Source organism: Lutra lutra, chromosome 10 (genome assembly GCF_902655055.1).
Source record: "Lutra lutra chromosome 10, mLutLut1.2, whole genome shotgun sequence".
NCBI lineage: Eukaryota > Metazoa > Chordata > Mammalia > Carnivora > Mustelidae > Lutra > Lutra lutra.
The window spans coordinates 6,015,244-6,034,379 of record NC_062287.1 but is presented as its reverse complement, the minus strand read 5'-3'; the positions used below and the strand labels follow the sequence as shown (position 1 = coordinate 6,034,379).

Genomic DNA, 19,136 nt, shown 5'->3' with positions numbered 1-19,136 from the left:
TGAACTGACACCACAACAGCCTTTCATCAGGTTTCTTATTATGTAATTAATACATTGTTTTGTCTTCCTTTAAGCCACCTTGGGTTGTATTTTCCCTTACTCTGCTCAATTCAAACTACCTAAACACACAAAAAACAATGCCACCAATCTTACATTACTGGTAACTACTCTTCAACTTGGCTCTGATTAAAGGTATAACAAGAGTGACCCAGCAATGACACTACTGGTTATTTACCCCAAAGATTCAGATGTAGTGGAAAAAAAGGCCATATGCACCCCAATGTTCATAGCAGCAATGTCCACAACAGCCAATCTGTGGAAAGAGCAGAGATGCCCTCCAACAGATGAATGGATAAAGAAGATGTGGTCCATATACACACTGGAATGTTACTCAGCCATCGGAAAGGATGAATACCCAACTTTTGCATCCACATGGATGGGACTGGAGGAGATTATCCTAAGTGAAATAAGTCAAACAGAAAAAGTCAATTATCATATGGTCTCACTTATTCGTGGAACATAAGGAACAGCATGAAGGGCATTAGGATAAAGAAGAGAAAAATAAAGGGGGAGAATTTAGAGTGGGAGATGAACCATGAGAGACTATGGACTCCATACTCTAGAAACAAACTGAGGGTTTTAGAAGGGAGGGGGATGAGAGGATAGGTGAGCCCGTATTAAGGATGGCACGGATTGCATGGAGCACTGGGGGTTGTACGCAAACAATGAATCATGGAACACTACATCAAAAACTAATGATGTGAAGTGTGTAAACCTGGCGATTCACAGACCTGTACCCCTGGGGATAAAAATATATGTTTATAAAAAATAAAATTAAAAAAAAAAAAAAACTAATGATGTACTGTATGGTGACTAACATAAATAAAGAAATAAAGTACAACAAAAGGAGGAAGCCCCTGATCTAAATGGAATGTGCATTTTTCTTCTCCAAGGAAAGACAAAACAATAGATCACGCCAGTGCTATAAGACATCTAGGCAGCCCCAGAGGTCCTGGAATGGGAAGCCAAGACAGCTTCCGTGGAGCCAAGGCCAAGGTGTGGATCTCCACCACCAAACTAAGCCACCTAGTCCGGGATATGAAAACTGATTCCCAAGAGGAAATCTGTCTCTTCTCCCTACCCACCAAGGAATCACTTTTTCCTGGGGCTATTTCCTGGGGAAGTACCTACTTCCTCAGTATTTCCTCAACGATGAGGTTTTGAGGATTATGCCCATGCAAAAGCAGACCCACACTGGCCAGCAGACTAGATTCAAGCCATTTGTCACCATGGGGGACTAGAACCAACTTGTCAGTCTAGGTGTTAGGCACTCCAAGGAGGCAGCCACTGCTGTACATGGGACCATCATCCTGGACAAGCTCTCCATGGTCCCTGTGTGGCAAGGCTACTAGAGGAACAAGATCAGCAAGCCTTCCACTGTCCCTTGCGAGGTGACAAGCCACTAAGGCTCTGTTCTAGTGGGTCTCATCCTCCTCTCCAGGAGCACTGGCATTGTCTAGGCTCCTGTGCCCAACAAGCTGCTGATCATAGTGGGTACTGACAAGAGCTACACCTTGGCCAGATGCTGCACTGTCACCATGGACAACTTTGCCAAGATCACATCTGATGCCATCTTTAAGACCTAGATCCATCTCACCACCAAAGAGACTGGTGCAAAAGAGATTATATTCACCAAGTCTCCCAATCAAGAATTTGGGGATCATCTCATAAAGATCCATACCAGGGTTTCCAGGCAGAAGACTCAGGCTGCAGTGTGATCATCACATACTTCACTTTACTTTCCTTGTATAAAAATTAAGACTATTAAAAAAATAAAGGATTCTGCCCTAAAATTCACTTCTAAATCAATTATTTAAATCTTTCTTCCTTTTGTTCTCCAAAGAGCATGGACAGCTTGGTGCTTCCAAGGCTCACTTCTCCCCCCAAACCCTGGATTTGATCATTCCTATTCCTCCCGAACCCACTGCCTCAGTCTCTTCAATGAGGTTCAGGAGCTGCTTTCCTTAGGCCTTTAAATATGTTCACATTTCCCAGTTCACACTTGTCAGTTCTTAAAACAAATAAATTGCATGATATATTCCTTTCCCAACCAGCTACCCCTTGACACCCAACCCCAGCTCCCTTCACAGCCAACCTTCTTGAACTGTGGTCCCCTCATCTCTTCATTTATCAACCCACTTTACTATGCCTTCCACCTCCAGTACTGGATTAAAATTGCCTGGGGAAGGACAACAATTATTGCCTCATTGCTAAAATTAAAGACTCCTATTAAGTCTCTACACTTCTTTCTTATTTTTAAGCCTCCATTAAAGTCAAAGTGTATGTTAGACACTAGATGTACAAAGTTGATTAAAACAGTCCCTATCTTAAGAAGCTCACAGTCTTATGCAAGAAATAGTCACAGAGACCATTTCAATATGGCAGTAAATAAGTTCAATGACACTGGTTTATACATAATAGACGGAAATCATAGGGAACTGGAGCTAGGAAATGGTTTCCAAGAAGAAAGAATAATCTCATTTTAAAGGTTTAACAGATATTCTTAATGTCATACAGTGAGAAAGGATATTTCAGACAGAACATATGTGTGTAAAGAAAAGGAAATGACCTAAACTCAGGCAACAACCATGAGCAGGAAGGAGAAGAGAGACCCAAGAGAAATCAATTAACCTGTCATACAGAATTTGATACCACTGACTGCTCTTCCCTTTCTTCATACTCTCTACCTTAACTACTCTCTTTCGTTGGATTTGTCTTCTATTCCAAAGAGTCTGTCCCCATCCTCCTCATACTCTAAATGCCCTCTGAAGATCTGATCCAAGCCTGCTACTGGCCAGCAAGCATTGCAAACGAAGTCATGGTAAAAAGTTTTCATTTGCAACTTTAATGACAGTACCGACAAGCAAAAGAATACTCAGTTCTCTCCACAGGATTAGTCAAATTAATTGCTTTCATAAAAGTAATGTACAAACTGGGGCGCCTGGGTGGCTCAGTGGGTTAAAGCCTCTGCCTTCGGCTCGGGTCGTGATCCCAGGGTCCTGGAATCGAGCCCCGCATCAGGCTCTCTGCTCCACGGAGAGCCTGCTTCCTCCTCTCTGCCTCCCTGTCTACTTGTGATCTCTTTCTCTCTATCAAATAAATAAATAAAATCTTAAAAAAAATACTTAAAAAAAAGTAATGTACAAACATTAAAAAATAGCAGTTATCAGGATATTATGGTGCAAGAATAGTGACTTAAGGTAAAGACTATTAATAAAATGCATTGAAGAGGAGCAAGCAGCAAGTGATCCTAGGGAAATAAAACTGCAGAATCTAAAGTGATTTAGAAATAGTCTAACTGGAATTTAATTGCAGATGAGAAAAATTGCTCATGTAAATTTTAACCAGATCTAGAAGATGTTCAAAAAGAACTGCAGAATGAATTAATGGTAGAAAAATTTTAGACTTGCGCTTTCTCTGAAGAATGCAAGTGGGTCTTCTACTTCCAAATTCAAATCTGAGAATGTCCTGAAGAATTGCCTGTGAGAATCACAATTCCTAAGCAGAAACTTAATAGGTGGTTTCTAAGGTAACTACAGCCCATATCCATACCATATAATCGACATATCAGAGTCATCACCTGAGCTTCCCAGAAATTAATTGGAAGAGCTGACATGTTATATTTGTACCCTAAGGCTGCAACCCGTTAAACAAATGAACTCCATGTTCTACATTAGGTGAATTTGCCAGTCGCTTTCTAAAGGAGAAAACACAACTTTGTAGAGGTCAAAAAGAAATATGTGAGAATAATCTCTTCTGATGGCTGTGCTCTTAATTCCCAATGGCGAATGGAAACAGAACTCCTTACGATGTTACAGAAGCAGCTTTTAAAAACTTTCAAAGAGATATCAAAACAAGAGCAATTTGGTTGTCCCATACATATTCTTTTGCTCATTTTATTTCTCTCAGAAAAAAAGAAAGTCTGCTAATTGTCTCTCCAAGAAAGAAAACAGCAAGGGAAGGGAGAGGATTCTTGGCTGTGCAATATGAGCTATACTCTCAGAACTTTTGATAACTGCAGCTCAGACTCTTCCTGCCTCCCTTTCAAGGAAAGCCATTTCAACTATAAATTAACAGAATCATTTTGGAAGGCAAGACAAAGACGCTTTCTTTTTTTACCCTCTTGGGGTAAGAAGAGAGAAAAGAACGGGTCAACAGAAAATCTCTTCATACAGCTTAATATTATGAATACCACTTGGTATGTATCACAATGTGATAAAACTTGTGAATTTTTTTCATTCAATCCAATTCCACTAAATGAGCTTGTTTGTAAGTGGATCAGCTGTCACCACATTGTAAACTGCATTTAAAATTATTTTCCTTCCTCTTGAGAATTTCATTTAATAGGCTTATGTAAATTAAGCACCTTTATTTACTGCCCCATCCAAACAGAAAGAGAGCAAGTTGTCAATAAGAGAAACATTTTGCAACAATATAACAAGCATTCACATTAATAAAATACTTGAGTAGAATACTAAAAATATGTTATTTCAATGCATTGTAACAAAACAGTATTGCTTGGGACAAAGAGACAAGGCAAATATATTTATGGAGGATGTGGTAAACTAGGAAAATTACAAATCCAATTAGCACTTGATAAAGAATTCCAATAGAAAGCTTTTTAGAAATCGTGACTATTCAAATGGCAGTTATACTGGAAACAAACCAGATAATACAGTTTCCTGGCCTAAGCAAACACACTAGTCCTAAGTGGAAGTAGGAGGAGAGAGGAGTGGGGGGGAAAACTGTCCAGAAATCACTCTTTTAGTCACCTCAAAAAATTTTTCTTCTGATCCACAAACTCAGGAGAACAGGACAATTAGTTATATCTTCAGAAACCTGATTCAGCACCAAGTATTAGGGTAGTATTATCAAGTTTGTTCTTTAATCTCTAACTTTGCTTCCCTATCCTGTGCTCTGCTACTTGTAACCGCCCTTCTTTGTGTCATCAGTTTCAGAGAAAGCCTGTTAAAAGAAAGCAATCAACTGTAACCTGGCATTTTACTTTTGGAAAGCAAGATGGCAAAACACATCTACAGCTGTGGCCGTCATCTTCATCTCACCTGTGTGAACCATCCTCTTTCCCCAGGGCTTTCTATAAACCAAATAATTTAATCTTTGAACCATGAAAGATAGATTTTCTTACCTTTTCACACAGGATGAAAATGAGGCTCAAACGGTCAACTTGCAATTTGGGTCTAGCCCAGGAACACAAAGCCCATCAATGTAATACTCCACACTAACCAAATATGAGATCAAACCTATGTACCATCTTAATAGGTGTTATAAAAAGCACTTGACTAAATTATGCCCATTCATAATTTTAAAAAGAAAACACTCAAAACTAGAAATAGAGAACTTTCTCAATTTGATGAAGGACAACTATGATATGGGTAATCAGACATTTTGTTAACTTTCTAAGTTTTGTCTCCTTCATCAGGTAGCTTCTACCTGATAAAGGTAGGATGTCCACAACCTTTATGCTTATAGTAAAGATGACCCTGGTTGGTAGACTGCATCTGGACTGGAAGAACTAATAATGTGATAGGAAGTACAAATTCAAACTTCTTCATAATGGACATGTCCCTTGCAGGGACCATGGAGAAGATACCTATGGCGTTATTAGAAGAGACAATAGCTCTGGAGGAGCATGAAAAGCTTCTAAGCTAGTATGGCTCTCCCACCTATTCTTTGGGGATCTTGTGTTCTTGCACCTGAACTCTCATAGGGGCAGAAGGTAGAGCAAGATTAACCCACAGAATGCAGCAAGGGCTCCTAAAGAAGAGGGACACCTGAGGTTGCTCTGAAGCCAAGTGTGGCAATTAATCTTTCTTCCCCTATCCAAATGTTTAGGTCAACCTAAGACAAACCTTGGGTGGGCCAAATGGAATAAAAAATTTAAATTCTATATCATACTTAATGGTTAAATAGTAAATGTATTTCTCCAAAGATCAGGGAAAAGGCAACAATGTCCACTCTGCCCACTTCTTTTTGAAATTACATGGGAGGTCCTAGCCACTGCAAGAGGCAAGAAAAGTGAATAAACACATAAAGCCTGAAGAGAAAAATTAAAACTATTGCTTATGCAGATAATCCTAAAGAAATAAAAAAAAAAAAAATCCTAACATAACAAATAAATCTACCAATGTTTCGGGATACAAAATCAAAATACAAACATCAATTCTGAGTTGGATGCATTAGCAACAACAACAAAAAAACTTTTTTCAAATACCAGTTACATGTTATCAAATATCTGAAAATATTTCAGAAGAAATTTTGGATAGGTGAAGAACACAGGATTTTTACGGGAGTGAAAATACTCCGTATGATACTATAATGGTGTATAAGTGTCATTACACATTTGTCCAAACCCACAGAATGTATAACACCAAAAGTACATCCTAACGCAGAGTATGGATTTTGGGCATTTATGAATGTAGGCATCATTTTAACAAAGGTACCACTTTGAGGGAGTCTATGCATGTAGGAACATAAGAGGTATACTGAAAGCCTCTATACCTTCCTCTCAATTTTGCTGTGAACCTCAAATTACTCTTAAAAAATAAAACTTTAAAAACACATCATATCATAGCACCTGGGTGGCTCAGTTGTCTAAGTGTCTGACTTTTGATCTCACCTCAGGTCTTGATCTCAGCATGAGAGCTCAAGTGCCATGCTGGGCTCCACATTGGGCATGGAGCCTACTTAAAAACAACAACAACAAACACATCATAAAATACTTAAAAAGAAACAAAACTCTAAGACCTGTAACAGAAAATTCTAAAATGTGCTGCCAGAAAGAAACAAATACATATTCCATGTTTGAAAACCGGAAGATTCAGTATTGTCAATATAGACTTAATCTGCCAATTCTCAAATTGATCAATGCCATCACCATTAAAGCCCCAACAGATTTCTTGCAGAAACTCACAAGTATATTCTAAAATTTACTTAGAAATTCAAAAGACTTAGAATGGGCAAAATATTGAAGGAGAATAAAGTTGAAGGGGTTACACTGCCTATTTCCATGACTTTCTCTAAAATTACCAAAGTAATTAAAGAAGTGCAATATAGGTAATAAGGACAGATATTAGATCAAAAAAAGAAGAACAGAAAGTCCAAAAACAAAACAGATCAACTGAGTTTAGGCAGCAAACAAAAGTAAAATTCCTGGGGAAAGAAGAAATGTTAAGAGGTGAAAATTCGGATGGAAGTAAACACACCTTGATCCCTACCTCATACCATGTACTTAAAAAATCCTTTCCAATAGAATATAAAACCAAAAAGTACAAAGCTTCTGGACAATAACCGAAGAGAGTATATTAGTGACATCTTGGTATAACAGAAGTTTCCATAGGCACAAAAAGCACTAGATTAGCAAGAAAAGAAAGAGATGTGAAGGAGACCCCAAAGGTTACAATTTCTGGACTTCAAAAGTTACCATTAAAAGAAAATAAGAGCCACCTGGGTGGCTCAGTCAGTGAAGCATCTGCCTCAGCTCAGGTTATGATCCCAGGGTCCTGGGACTGAGTCCACATCAAGCTCCCTGCTCTGTGGGGAGCCTGCTTCTCTCTCTCCCTCTGCCTGCCACTCCCCCTGCTTGTGTGCACTCTATCTCGGTCAAATAAACAAATAAAATCTTTAAAAAAAAAAAAAAAGAAAGAAAGAAAATGAAAGGAAAGCTACAGACCAATAGAAAATATTTGCAAGAAATGTATGTGGAAAAGGAATGAGACTGTGTAAACTGTCTAGTTTTTCTACTGGGCAAAGACTTGCACAGAACCTTTTGCAAAAAATAGAGAAGGCTTAGGTCATTTCCACATCTTGGCTGTTGTAAATAATACTACAGTGAACATGGGGGTACAAGATAATCTCTTCAAAGTTGTGAGTTCGTTTACTTCAGATATATCCTCAGAAGTACAACTGCCACATCCTATAGTAGGTCTAGTTTTTTTGTTTTGTTTTGAAGATTCTCCACACTGTTTTGCAAGTGGCTGTACCAATTTATGTTCCCACCAACAGTGCACAAAGGCTCCCTTTTCTCCATATCCTTGTCAGCATTTATCTTTTGTCTTTTTGAGAACAATCATTCTAACAGGTATAAGGGGATATTTCAGGGGGGTTTTATTTGCATTTCTCTTACTATTAGTGATATTGAGCACCTTTTCATGCACCTGTTGGCCATTTAGATCTTCTCTGAGGAAAATGTCTATTCAAGTCCTCTGCCATTATTTGAATCAAATTTTTGCTATTTAGTTGTACAGTTTCCTTGAATATTTGGGAAATATAGTTTGCAAAGATTTTCCCCCATTCCGTAAGTTGCCTTTGCATTTTGTTGTTGGTTTTGTTGAGAGGAACAGGGGATTGGTTTTTTCTGTGCAAAAGTTTTTAAGTTTGATGTAATCCCACCTGTGTACTTTTGGGGTTTTTTGCCTGTGTTGTCATATCCAAAACAAACAAACAAACAAACAAACAAACAAAAAAACCATTGCCAAGACCCATGTCAGGGTTTTTTCCCTATATTTTCTTCCAGGAGTTTCATGGTTTTGAATCTTAACTTTGTATCTTTAATATACTTTCACTTAATTTTTTTTTTGAGTGTATAAATTAGGGTCCAGTTTCATTCTTCTCCATGTGGATATCCAGTTTTTGCCGCACCCTTTATGGACTATGTTGGCTCCCTTGTCAAATATTAGTTAACCATAATGCATGGGTTTATTCCTGGGTTCTCGGTTCTGTTTCACTGGTCCATGTATTTTTGTTTATCTATTTTTATTTTTTTTAAGATTTATTGATTTAAGTAATCTCTACACTCAACATGGGGCTCAAACTCACAACACTGAGATCAGGAGTCACGTGCTCTACTGACAGCCAGGAACCCCTCACTGGTCCACATATCTGTTCTTAAGCTAGCACCATACTGCTTTGATTACTATAGCTTTGCAATATAGTCTGAAATCAGAAGAGATGTATACATGATAGAATATTATTCAGCCATAAAAAAGGAAAGCTTGCCATTTGTGACAACATGGGTGAAATCTGAGAGTATTATAAATGAAACAAGTCAGAAAGACAAGAACTGTAGGATCTTACTGACATGTGGCATCTTAGCAAGTCAAACTCAAAGAAACAGTGGATTGGTGGTTGCCAGGGGCCAGGGAACGGGGTCAAGATGGGAGCTGGTAGCCAAAGATACAAAGTTCCAGTTCAAAAATGAATATATTCTGGGCATCTAATATGAAGCATGGTAACTATACTAAACATTGGTTAATAATACTGTATTGTATACTTGAAAGTTGCTAAGAGGGTAGATCTAAAATGTTTTCACCACAAAAAAGGGGGAAGGTAACTATGTGAGGTGATGAAAATGTTCACTATCTTATACATTAAACATACACAATGTTATATATCAGTCATCTCAAAGCTGGAGAAAGACAGATACAGGAATGGTCAAAAGTACAGGGAAAAAATGCACAACATCATTAATCATAAAGGAAAAATGAATTAAAACCACAAACAGGACAGCGACTAGGAACAGCTAAAATTAAGACTACTAATACCAAATTTTATAGAGTACATGCAACAAATAGACACTGTCATATACTGCAATAATACAACTAGTTTGGCACACTGGCAGTTTTTGTTGAAAGCAGAAATTCTAACCTCAGCATTATAGATACTATGAACCAAAGAATTCTTGGCAAGCAGAACTATCCTGTACCTTGTGTGTGTGCACAGCAATCTCTTGGACCTCTATCCACCCCCACCCAACCTGATTATCAAAAATGTTTCCAGACATTGCCAAATTCCCCCAGTGCAGCAAAATCACCCACAGCTCACAACCACAGCTTTAAGTTACACGTACATCTATCCAGCAATTCCATCTCTAGGTATCTACCCAAAAGACTTGACCACAAGTGTCCTTTAAAAATCTGTACATGCCTGATCACAATTTTCTTCATACTAGCCAAAAAGTAGTAATAACGCAAATGTCCATCAAGTGAACAGATAAACAAATTTTAGTTTCACATAATGGAACACAGCTCAGCACTGAAAATGAAGTAATGATTTGCATGTCCAACAGCACATATAAATTTTTAAAACATGTTGAGCAAAAGAGACCAGAAAGTACAAACTGCAGAATTATTTTTATTTGAAGTTCTAAAACAGACAAGCTAAGCTAGGTGAATGGAACACTAGTTGTGTCAGAGAGGGGCAGGGGGCAGGAAAGGGCATAAGGGAAATTTTTTAAAACATGTGCCTGTGTTGCATGTAAATTATACCTCTAAAAATGTAAAATTTTAAGAATCAGTATTTCACTAAAACTACAGGTATGCAGAATTCCTCATGAGTAATTCTGAGCACATGTCAGTTTTTTTGATATCGTGGTTATATGCTTATATTTTAAATAGTATTTGGGTGGGGAAAATTTTTAAAAAGTTGATCTGTTCCTTTCAACAGCCTGTTCACACAAGCAAACCAAGGTCAGTCAGGTACTGCTTTGGAATGTTGAACTTAACTGGACAGATGCTAGAATTTCCACAACTTGACCCAGATACCAAGGCTTAGCTCCCATTTCTCCTTTTTACTCTTTTCAGTTAGCTGGTCATCAATTCCTGAATTAGACAGATAGGATCTCATTCATTTATATGTTGATACATTCATTCAATTGTCAGATGAGCTTGTGCTTCCTTGTGAAGGTCACAGTTTTTAGAGCATCCAACTGCCAGTGTAACCTGACATATTTAAAAATCGGTATGCATTGCAAAACCAATTTAAGATTATTAACATTTTTCATTTCCATTTAATTTCCCATGACAACTCACCCTCATACTCACAATGTTTCCTTCATTTCACTAATGAGCTAAAGACAGCTTTCCCATTTATTTCAGCTCTTTCAGAATTGGATGTGTGTGGCAATACCAACCATTTAAATGAGGCAATATCCAATTCTGAATCGGTTTTGAAAACATTTCACTGTGTTCTATGTCACTCATAAAGCTATGCGGTACTGAGTTCTTTCACTAAAAGCAAACATGTAAGAAAAGTTTAAACTAATTATCAAGGGTCAATAGCAGCCAGACATCCAGTTATACAAACAGATGTGTCTTCTGGCTCCAGAGCAAGTTAGACACTGATCAGAGGAGGTAGCATTCTCTAAACAGAGAGCAATGTGTGATTTTCACTGGAGAGGAAAGGGATCCAAATCTACATCTTTCCTCAAAACATACCAAGAAACGGCATGAGACAGCATATTTAATGTGCCTATATTTTTCTGTAATACGAACTATAAAAAGCAAAGCTTAAAAATCTTGGCTAGGGGAAAGACACAACAATATAAGAAAGCCTAAGGGGGCATGGGCTTATGGGGGGGAAAGGAATATGAAACAACATTCTCTCATGTACCAGATACGGGTTCCAGGAATTGCAGAAAAAATTAATGCCCGAGGTATAACTCAAGACTTGGTAAAAAATCAAACCAGAGATGTCCAGTTACAAACAATGGGATGAGTATACCCTCTGCTCCTTCCAAAAAGGAATAAATTAAAAAGCATTTGAGAAGTATAAACCCCCAAAAACCAAGAGAAAGAGAAGACGACAGTAGACAGCAAGTCATAATGTTTTAGTACTACGTTAGGTGGATGAACAACAGTAAGTCAGCAGTGAAGAAAATCACAACCAAAGAGCCTGCACCAGGAAATGCCCACAACAAAACCCCTGTTCACACTGGCAGACAATGGCTCTCATCTCACCAAGTGCAATAAACTAGAGCAACCCTACTCCTAGACTGAATTACAGCATCAACTCTTACCAGACACCACATTTCCTACTAGATACAAATAAGACTTCTGTGTCAACTAGTTCAAAGCCAGTTAGGGTGGGTGTAGGGCCTAACATTATCAAGTACTTGAAGACTTTCCTTAACTGCTTACACAGCAATAGTTCGTTTTTGTGGTGTTGGTTTTCGTGAGAACACCTTTAACCCATTCGCCCACTAAGTGATTTCCTTTGTGCTTCCTCGCAGCTTTGGCCCATTCCCCAGCCTGTCATTCTTGGTCTCAGAGAGCCAGGGCCATCTCCCCTGTCCATGTAAGTAAGACATCCTCTCTTATGTTTCTCTGACCTGAATACTCATGCTCCCAACTAGAGGTTTCAGGGCCAGATCGTCCATCTCACTGCTATGGCACATTCCCAAACAATTAAGTGAGAATACAGTACAAACTTCTAAACACGCAGTAGCTTTAAAATCCTTTTTATAAGCAACTCTGTGATGTAAATGAATTGCTCCTACTGTATTTCGTCCTCCTCAGTTTAGCTGTAAAGAGACTAATGTCAAACCTTTAATATCTATGGAAATCAGTATCTGTAACTCTGTAGTGACAAAGCAAGGTTCCAGGGAAAGACTGAGAAACAGCTAGATAACGAAGTGCACTGAAGTGTGTGTATGTGAGCACATATGTGTGCACAGGTTAGGAAGCACAGAGGAGAGAAAAAAGGCTCATAAATCTTCCAGACATAATTTGGTATAAAAAAAACAAGCATTTTATAGTTCCAAAAACAAAGACTATGGCACATAAAGAATGCAGGTAGACAGGAAGACCTCATTAAAAGACAAGATACCGGGGCACCTGGGTGGCTCAGTGGGTTAAAGTCTCTGCCTTCGGCTCAGGTCATGATCCCAGGGTTCTGGATTCGAGCTCCGCATCGGGCTCTCTGCTCAGCGGGGAGCATGCTTCCTCCTCTCTCTCTGCCTACCTCTCTGCCTGCTTGTGATCTCTGTCAAATAAATAAATAAAAAAAAAAAAAAAAAAAAAAAGACAAGATACCAACACCACGTACTGCTCCCTTGATAGGTAAATCTCCAAAAGCAAGAGCCAATCATCTTAGTGGACAAAAGAGAACATTAGGGTTGAGCTGGGATTCTATTACAAGTAAAAGGTCTACTTCCTAGGGAGATAAACATTCTTACCTGCTCATTTACATGAGTACAGTAAGGTTCACAATAGTAAACAAACTACAGTTCAACAGAACAGTTAGTCTGTATCTTAGTCAAGATACACTATGCTACTGTTTATGTCAGCCAGTAGTATAAAAAAGAATATAGTGGTTGGAATATCCTGGGCCCTAACAAACAGTCTCAAAGAACAAAGTTCTTCATTTTCTCTCTCGGTTCTTCAACTGGGTCAGGGTTCCTTAGTCAATGATTCTCAAAATGTGGTACACAGATCACCCAACACTGCCACCACACCCTTTTAGGAAGTCTGCAAGATCAAACCTATGTTCATAAAAATGTGGAGATGTTTTACCATCTTGACATTTTCAGTTATGATCCAAAAGGACCAGTAGATAAAACTGCTGGTGCATTAGCACCGATCAAGGAACTGGCAACAAGCAACTTTTGTATTCGCCACCTCCACATGCTCCTTACGACAGAAGATGTCAGCTGCCCCTACAAATGCCCTTTCGTAAACCAGTAAAAATTACTGATTTCATTAAATCTCAACCCTTAAATACAAGTCTATTCCTTTTCTGAGGCTGCCATACCATAAACTTGATGGCTTAAAATCGGCATTTATTCCCCCAGAGTTCTGGAGACCAGAAGTACAACATTTAAACATCAGCAAAGCCACACTCCCTCCAAAGCGTCAAGGAGAGAATCCATTCCTCACCTCTTCCAGCTTCTGCCCGCTACAGCTATTCCTTGGCTTGTATCCATCTTACTCTCACCTCTGCCTCCACGATCACACATGACCCCCTCTTGCCCAAATGCATCTTCTCTTCTGTCTCTCTCCCATATGGATACTTATCACTGGACATAGGCCCTACTCAAATAATCCAAAATGGTCTCCCAGTCTCACAATGTTCAACTTAATTACATTTCCAAAGACTCCTTTTCCAGGAAATATTCTCAGATTCCAGGAATCAGGATGTGGACATATCTCCTGAGGGCAGTCATTCAGCCCACTCCAAGTGTCTCTGAGATTCTGTGTGACAGTGTCCTGTTGCATAGTGCAAGACAATGGTTATTTCTAGGAAAAGCACTTCTGAGACCATGAGATGCAACCAGAACCAGACGCCTTTTGCACACACACCATTATCACTTAAAACAACTGACAAGCCACAGTGCAAAAACAAGAGCAGCCCTCAAGGACGAAAATTTGTCTGGTACTATCAGTAGGGCCTTGGTGTAACTAAACTCTGACCCTCAAGGCTAAGCCTTGATGTTCTCCTGTTAAACATAACTAACCATTAACATCAGATAATACCACTTTGACCATCACAAATCTAAACAAAACAGAACATCATCCAAACCACAAATGACCAAATAGCCCCCTCTACTGGCTAATAAGAGTGACTGCTGCTTCTTTACCATTTATTCTTTCTTAAATATACGATTTAATTAAGATACCCAGTTACAGAATCTGTACACCAGTTACCCACAGCATCTAATCCAGCACAAAGCCCCCTTCTTTTAGCTCTCTCTTGAAACATCTAACACAAACCCAAGTCCCATAAGAAATCCCTCCTGACAAATTCTTACTGAGTAATCTTCCTGGCTGCCACAAGTAATAAACCCAACTTCCTCCACTACAGGTGAATTGCTCGTAATGTTTGTCTAGACAGCACTGGCAGTGGTTTCTGAGTCTTGGACATTCGCAGTATTTCTTCAAATAAGAACAAAGTGAGCCTATTACTTCAAGGAAAACAACCAACAGCATGTACTGCCAATGATAAAACTCGGGCTTTCAAGAGAAAATTCGATTTTTAGCTAACTTTTACCTCTCATGTGCCAGATGGCTTCCCAATATTTAAAGACTTCTCCTAAATGGGGATGGTGCTGATATTAACAAATATGGGCAGTGGGGTAGAAAGTTCTCATTATAAAATGAACTGGGTCACCTTTTGGAAGATCTGCATAATTCAGAGCAGTATTTTCCAAATAAAGCATGAAGTTTCAAAATAACACATAAGAAAAAGATCTTTTCAGAGTACAAGAAAGACTAATGAATTTTATTTTAACAAAGAATAAAAGGCCAACTAATGGCAACTAATGTTTAAGAAATTCTCAGTGGTTAGTTCTAGTGTAGTATCAAAGAACAACCACAATTACTTGAGAGGGCTATTTCAACACTCCTCTTCTTCCAAGTACAATTACGTGGGAGCAGATTTTCCTCATATACTTCGATAAAACATGCTGCAAACAGACTGAACTCAGAAGCTGTTATCAGAATCCAGCTGTCTACAATCCTATTTAGCCAGATGTTTAAAAGATTTGCAAAAATATAATAGTGCCACTTTCTCTTTTTTTTTCCAGAAAACTTTATTTTGGATAAAAACTCTTAGGGGAGTTTCTTTTTTCTTTTTTTTTTTTTTTAAGATTTTATTTATTTATTTGACAGAGAGAAATCACAAGTAAGCAGAGAGGCAGGCAGAGAGAGAGGAGGAAGGAGGCTCCCTGCTGAGCAGAAAGCCCGATGTGGGGCTCGAACCCAGGACCTGGGATCATGACCTGAGCCGAAGGCAGCGGCTCAACCCACTGAGCCACCCAGGCGCCCCTCTTAGGGGAGTTTCTATCCAAACATGGATAAAGGTTGCTAACATGGGATAACGTTGCTATTTTAAGTTATTATAAATTTCAGTGTTAGCTTCTGATACAGTAAATATCAAGAAATACAACCCACAAAAACAAAAGCTCTTTGGGGCCCTCAATAATGTCTACAAATTTCAAAAGTTCTTGTAATCATAAAGTTTGCGAATTGCTAGGCTAAAGCATTCCTACTTTTCTTTTCTTTTTTTAAGATGTTTTATTTATTTATTTGTTAGAATGAGAGACAGAGAGCACAGGCAGGCAGAGTGGCAGGCAGAAGAAGAGGGAGAAGCAGGCTCCCCGCAGGGCAAGGAGCCCGATGTGGAACTCTATCCCAGGAGACGGGGATCATGACCTGAGCCGAAGGCAGCCGCTTAACCAACTGAGCTACCCAGGTGTCCCTAAAGCATTCCTACTTTTCAAAATAACCTCATTCCTTTTTCTAGAAACCCACCAGCTTCAGTAACTTTCTGTGACAAAGAATTTACATTCAGGTTATTCAAATTTTATTTCACACAATTAGCAGATACAACACAACTGAAACACAATTTCATTCCCAATGCTTCTTTCCATGTTTCAAGATCTCAACAATATGAAATTAAGAGTATATACATAAACAACCAAATTCACAACAAATTAAATGAACAACAGCAGGTGAAAGTTTACACAGATAGCTGTCTGAGAAAACTCCCAACCCAAGAAATTCATCTAAGTGAAGCCTGGAATACCTCAGGTGCCAAACAAATACAAAACAGGTCTGGAGGAACATATTTGCAAACTACCCTACAGAATTTCCACAGGGCCTGAACATAACTTCAGAATCCAAAATTATGAAAAACACATGGAAACAACCCATCATCATAAGAAAAGAGTAACCATACACAAAACACGGGTGTTTGTATTCCCAGGACACTTAGGTCAACAGAATTACATAGTAGAGATTCAAATAATTAAGTTTCAAATTTACTAAAGATAGAAGAAATAAAAAAACACGAGAATAAGTTCTTTTTAGGGTCAATTAGAAATCAAATAGAACTTAATGGAATGAAAATAGGCACCGAAGTTTAAAGCTCCATGGTTGGGCAAAACAATTAGATACAGATGAGGAGGGCAGAGGTGAGTTGGAAGATAAATCTGAGGAGTTAAGCAGAAGGCAAGCATGGAGATAATGCAATGGAAAATATGGAAAGGAGATTATTACAAGATCCAGAGAACAAAAGCCCAAGAGACTAGATATTATCAATTGTAGTTTCCTCTGATATAAGAAGTATGAATCCTCATCTGTGAACTCACAGAGAAAAATCAGAAGGAAAAAATCAAATTACTACAGAAGACTGACAAATAGCAATGGCAAAACCCAGCAGAGAGTGGGATAATATCCTCGACTGACAAAGATAACTTATAGTAGGGTGGCTCAGAGGGTTAAGCCTCTGCCTTCGGCTCAGGTCATGGTCTCAGGGTCCTGGGATCGAGTCCCGCATCAGGCTCTCTGCTCGGCAGGGAGCCTGCTTCCCCCTCCCTCTCTGTCTGCTTCTCTGCCTACTTGGGATCTCTCTCTCTCTCTCTATGTCAAATAAATAAATAAAATCTTTAAAAAAAAAAAAAAAAGAAAGAAAGAAAGAAAGAAAAAAAAAAGATAACTTACAGCACCCAACCAAAGCAACACTTAAATCTAGCATACTCAGACAAAAACAAAGTATCTACTACCAACATATCTGCACTGAAAGAACTACTAAAAAATGGTATTTTGAGAAGAAAACTAGATCAAAAATGAAAATGGGGTTCAAGTCTTGAGCAACTAAATAAATTTGCAGGTGTACTTTTAAAGAATAAGCACTGTTCCTCAAGGGGTGGAGAAACAATTACCGTTAGAGACATAAAAATACATGAAACTAACATACTGAACATAATAACAGTTGAGTTGGGAAAGTGACTGAAGTTAAGGGGTCCAAGGGTCTCCTACCTATCCAAGAGGAAGGCAGAGAAAATGGTTCACTTTAGATTTAAATCAAGTATGCTTTTATCACATCAAGGGTAACCAAAACGTCTGAATGTCGAAGATAACCAGAAACATATAACAAACTGAAAAATAGCACCGCAGTGCTGAAAGCCAAGTAAGTCTGGGTACTGATATAAACTGCTCTGTGATTCACAAACTCCCACTCTTCCTCAGAGAACTGCTCATATAATTTGTAACAAGTCACCTGACATATGAGTCAATGAGAGTGCCAGTGTCAACCATATAATGTTAGAAAACCTTAGGTTCTCTCTCTCAAGATAAACATATAAACAACAACAACAAAAGCTCTAACTTTCTTCTAGCATCCTAAAGGATACTCCTACACTTCACTCTGCAAAGACAAATATAAGCCTAGGATTTTATACTAGGGAAAACCTGCCCAGATAAAATACTGTAAGAACCATGAGGTAACCAGGCAAAGAAGGGGCTAAGTGAAGAGTGTGCAAAGAGATAAAACAGCATAAGCGAAGGCCAAAGGGATGAAAGAGCACAGTCCCGTGTAAGAAAACAACACACAGTTTGAAATTGTAGTTCTTAACTGCTAGGGTACAAAGCTCATGTCCCTGGCATTCACTCCTAAAATCCAAAAGGAGACATCCTTATCCTCTCTGTAGAAGATAAAGCTGCTGGTGGATCCCAGTCTAATCTTCTGCACCTCCCTCTCCTCATCATAATCCACGTCCCGTGCTTCCCACATGTTATCAAGTCTCAGATGCCTGAACTGGAAAGTAGACAGAGTTTCACTGTTTGGCTTCAAAGGAACATGAAATCAAAATGCGTTTCCAATGTACAGATGCACTTGTACACTGCCTTTTCTCAGAATATATCTCGGTGTAAAACAAGTCATCACAATACTGACTCCCAGTAAGTGGTAGGACAATTCCACAGGTGAACTGCTGACTGACTGCTGAAAGCATCTACACAGGCCAAAGACTACTGGCAACGCATCACGAGGAGTCCATAACACTTAGGGCCCATTTCTTCTTTCTCTTTCACTCTCTTAACAGGGAAGCCGGAAGAGCTGGCTCCCCAGAAGTGGAAGATGCCCTTGTGGCCCCTACCAACATTTAACAGACATCAGACAATGAGCAGGCATTACTTGACAAAGAGTTCTCAAGTAATGAAGACTTCCATACCCATACCCATAATTGAAGCTACTAATCAAACAACTCAAGACCTAATGGTTGCACACCAGCCTAACCAGTTAATTACTCTACCAGCTTTCTGCGGCTGCTCCCAGTTCTTTACATATTTATTCCTTCACTCAGTCACTCAAATACTCGGTGAGTATTAACTATGTACCAGGAACTGGTACCGGTTGCTTGTGAAGAAAACAAATATTCCTGCCCAATATGACTCCAGTACTACAATTTAATCTCAAGAAGAACTACAGCTTTCTTTAAACTAACCTTCCCCTTCATATTGGCTTTGTTTAAAATCCTGAGTAATTCAAGTAAGACTCATACC

At 38.9% G+C, this 19,136-nt stretch overlaps 1 protein-coding gene and 1 pseudogene across 1 annotated transcript in view; one reads left to right on the top strand and one right to left on the bottom strand.

The window, feature by feature from the left end:
* Nucleotides 1–19,136, bottom strand: part of DDX10 (DEAD-box helicase 10) — a 271,491-nt gene that overhangs the window by 156,557 nt on the left and 95,798 nt on the right. The window lies entirely within an intron of this gene.
* LOC125078539 (40S ribosomal protein S2-like) lies at nt 1,046–18,740 on the top strand (annotated as a pseudogene).